Here is a 4,650-nt window from a genome sequence, read left to right as displayed (position 1 = left end):
CAGGTCTTTCATAATACAGACCAGGTCTATTATAATACAGACCAGGTCTACAGGCCTGGTCTATTATAATACAGGCCAGAACTATTATAATACAGGCCAGGTCTATTATATTACAAGCCAGGTCTATTGTAATACAGGCCAGGTCTGGTATAATACAAGTCAGGTAATTTATAATACAGACCAGGTCTATTATAATACAGGCCGGGTTTACAGGCCAGGTCTATTATAATACAGACCAGGTATATTATAATACAAGTCAGGTCTATTATAATACAGGCCAGGTCTAATGTAATACAGTCCAGGTCTGTTATAATACAGGCCAGGTCCATTATAATACAGGTCAGGTCTACAGGCCAGGTCTAGTATAATACAGGTCAGGTCATTTATAATACAGACCAGGTCTATTATAATACAGGCCGGGTCTATTATAATACAGGCCAGGTCTATTATAATACAGACCAGGTCTATTATAATACAGGCCGGGTCTATTATAATACAGGCCAGGTCTATTATAATACAGACCAGGTATATTATAATACAGACCAGGTATATTATAATACAGGCCAGGTCTAGTATAATACAGGTCAGGTCTATTATAATACAGGCCAGGTCTAGTATAATACAGGCCAGGTCTATTATAATACAGACCAGGTATATTATAATACAGGTCAGGTCTATTGTAATACAGGCCAGGTCTAGTATAATACAGGCCAGGTCTAGTATAATACAGGCCAGGTCTAGTATAATACAGGCCAGGTCTTTTATAATACAGCCCAGGTCTGTTATAATACAGACCAGGTCTATTATAATACAGGCCAGGTCTATTATAATACAGGCCTGGTCCATTATAATACAGGCCAGGTCTATTATAATACAGACCAGGTCTACAGGCCAGGTATAGTATAATACAGGCCAGTTCTAGTATAATACAGGCCAAGTCTAGTATAATACAGGCCAGGTCTATTATAATACAGACCAGGTCTAGTATAATACAGGTCAGGTCTAGTATAATACATGTCAGGTCTATTATAATACAGGCCAGGTCTATTATAAAGCAGGCCAGGTCTACAGGTCAGTTATAGTATAATACAGGCCAGGTCTAATATAATACAGGCCAGGTCTATTAAAATACAGGCCAGGTCTACAGGCCAGGTCTAGTAAAATACAGGCCCGGTCTAATATAATACAGACCAGAACTATTATAATACAGGCCAGATCTATTATATTAACGGCCAGGTCTACAGGCCAGGTCAGGTATAATTCAGGCCAGGTCTATTAAAATACAGACCTGGTCAATTATAATACAGACCAGGTCTACAGGCCAGGTCTAGTATAATACAGCTCAGGTCTATTATAATACGGACCAGGTCTATTATTATACAGGCCAGATCTATGACTATACAGGCCATGTCTGCATGCCAGGTCTAGTATAATACAAGCCAGGTCTATTATAATACAGATCAGGTCTATTATAATACAGGCCAGGTCTATTATAATACAGGCCAGGTCTAGTATAATACAGGCCAGGTCTATTATAATACAGACTAGAACTATTATAATACAGGCCAGGTCTATTATAATACAGACAAGAACTATTATAATACAGACCAGGTCTATTATATTACAGTTCAAGTCTACAGGCCAGGTCTATTATAATACAGGCCAGGTCTAGTATAATACAGGCCAGGTCTATTATAATACAGACTAGAACTATTATAATACAGGCCAGGTCTATTATAATACAGACTAGAACTATTATAATACAGACCAGGTCTATTATAATACAGACCATGTCTACAGGCCAGGTCTATTATAATACAGGCCAGGTCTATTATAATACAGACTAGAACTATTATAATACAGACCAGGTCTATTATAATACAGACCATGTCTACAGGCCAGGTCTAGTATAATACAGGCCAGGTCTATTATAATACAGACTAGAACTATTATAATACAGGCCAGGTCTATTATAATACAGACTAGAACTATTATAATACAGACCAGGTCTATTATAATACAGACCATGTCTACAGGCCAGGTCTAGTATAATACAGGTCAGGTCATTTTTAATACAGACCAGGTCTAATATAATACAGGCCGGGTTTACAGGCCAGGTCTATTATAATACAGACCAGGTCTATTATAATACAGACCAGGTCTATTATTATACAGGCCAGATCTATTATTATACAGGCCATGTCTACATGCCAGGTCTAGTATAATACAAGCCAGATCTATTATAATACAGATCAGCTCTATTATAATACAGGCCAGGTCTATTATAATACTGGCCAGGTTTAGTATAATACAGGCCAGGTCTATTATTATACAGGCCAGGTCTATTACAATACAGGTCAGGTCTACAGGCCAGGTCTAGTATAATATAGTCCAGGTATATTATAATAAAGAACATGTCTATTTGAATACAGGCCAGGTCTATTATAATACAGGGCAGGTCTACAGGCCAGGTCTATTATAATACATGCAAGGTCTATTGTAATACAGACCAGGTATATTGTAATACAGACCAGGTCTATTATAATACAGACAAGGTTTATTATAATACAGGCCAGGTATATTATAATACAGGTCAGGTCTATTATAATACAGGCCAGGTCTGTTATAATACAGACAGGTCTATTATAATACAGGCTAGGTCTATTATAATACAGGCCAGGTCTGCAGGCCAGGTCTATTATAATACAGGCCAGGTCTGTTATAATACAGGCCAGGTCTATTATAATACAGGCCAGGTCTACAGGCCAGGTCTAGTATAATACAGGCCAGGTCTATTAAAATACAGGCCAGGTCTACAGGCCAGGTCTAGTAACATACAGGCAAGGTCTATTATAATACAGACCAGAACTATTATAATACAGGCCAGATCTATTATATTACAGGCCATGTCTACAGGCCAGGTCTTGTATAATTCAGGCCAGGTCTATTCAAATACAGACCAGGTCATTTATAATACAGACCAGGTCTACAGGCCACGTCTTGTATTATGCAGGCCAGGTCTAGTATAATACAGGCCAGGTCTATTATAATCCAGACCAGGTCTAATATAATACAGGCAGGCTCTATTATAATACAGGCTAAGTCTATTTTAATACAGACCAGGTATATTATAATACAGGTCAGGTCTATTATAATACAGGCCAGGTCTATTATAATACAGACCAGGTCTAATATAATACAGGCCAGGTCCATTATAATACAGGTCAGGTCTACAGGCCAGGTCTAGTAGAATACAGGCCAGGTCTATTATAAAACAGACCAGGTTTATTATAATACAGGCCAGGTCTATTATAATACAGCACAGGTGTGTTATAATAGAGACAGGTCTGTTATAATACAGGGCATTTCTATTATAATACAGGCCAGGTCTACAGGCCAGGTCTAGTATAATACAGGTCAGGTCTATTATAATACAGGCCAGGTCTATTATAATACAGGCCAGGTCTAAAATAATACAGGCAAGTTCTATTATAATACAGGCTAGGTCTATTATAATACTGGCCAGATGTACAGGCCAGGTATAGTATCATACATGCTGGCTTAATATAATACAGGCCAGGTCTATTATAATACAGACCAGGTCTAGTATAATACAGGCCAGGTCTATTATAATACAGGCAAGGTCGAGTATAATACAGGCCAGGTCTATTATAATACAGGCCAGAACTATTATAATACAGGCCAGGTCTATTATATTACAAGCCAGGTCTATTATAATACAGGCCAGGTCTATTATAATACAGGGCAGGTCTTTCATAATACAGACCAGGTCTATTATAATACAGACCAGGTCTACAGGCCTGGTCTATTATAATACAGGCCAGAACTATTATAATACAGGCCAGGTCTATTATATTACAAGCCAGGTCTATTGTAATACAGGCCAGGTCTGGTATAATACAAGTCAGGTAATTTATAATACAGACCAGGTCTATTATAATACAGGCCGGGTTTACAGGCCAGGTCTATTATAATACAGGCCAGGTCTAATGTAATACAGTCCAGGTCTGTTATAATACAGGCCAGGTCCATTATAATACAGGTCAGGTCTACAGGCCAGGTCTAGTATAATACAGGTCAGGTCATTTATAATACAGACCAGGTCTATTATAATACAGGCCGGGTCTATTATAATACAGGCCAGGTCTATTATAATACAGACCAGGTCTATTATAATACAGGCCGGGTCTATTATAATACAGGCCAGGTCTATTATAATACAGACCAGGTATATTATAATACAGACCAGGTATATTATAATACAGGCCAGGTCTAGTATAATACAGGTCAGGTCTATTATAATACAGGCCAGGTCTAGTATAATACAGGCCAGGTCTATTATAATACAGACCAGGTATATTATAATACAGGTCAGGTCTATTATAACACAGGCCAGGTCTAGTATAATACAGGCCAGGTCTAGTATAATACAGGCCAGGTCTAGTATAATACAGGCCAGGTCGTTTATAATACAGCCCAGGTCTGTTATAATACAGACCAGGTCTGTTATAATACAGACCAGGTCTATTATAATACAGACCAGGTCTACAGGCCAGGTATAGTATAATACAGGCCAGTTCTAGTATAATACAGGCCAAGTCTAGTATAATACAGGCCAGGTCTATTATA

Source organism: Salvelinus fontinalis, chromosome 19 (assembly GCF_029448725.1).
Source record: "Salvelinus fontinalis isolate EN_2023a chromosome 19, ASM2944872v1, whole genome shotgun sequence".
NCBI lineage: Eukaryota > Metazoa > Chordata > Actinopteri > Salmoniformes > Salmonidae > Salvelinus > Salvelinus fontinalis.
Note: the sequence above shows the minus strand (reverse complement) of the source record.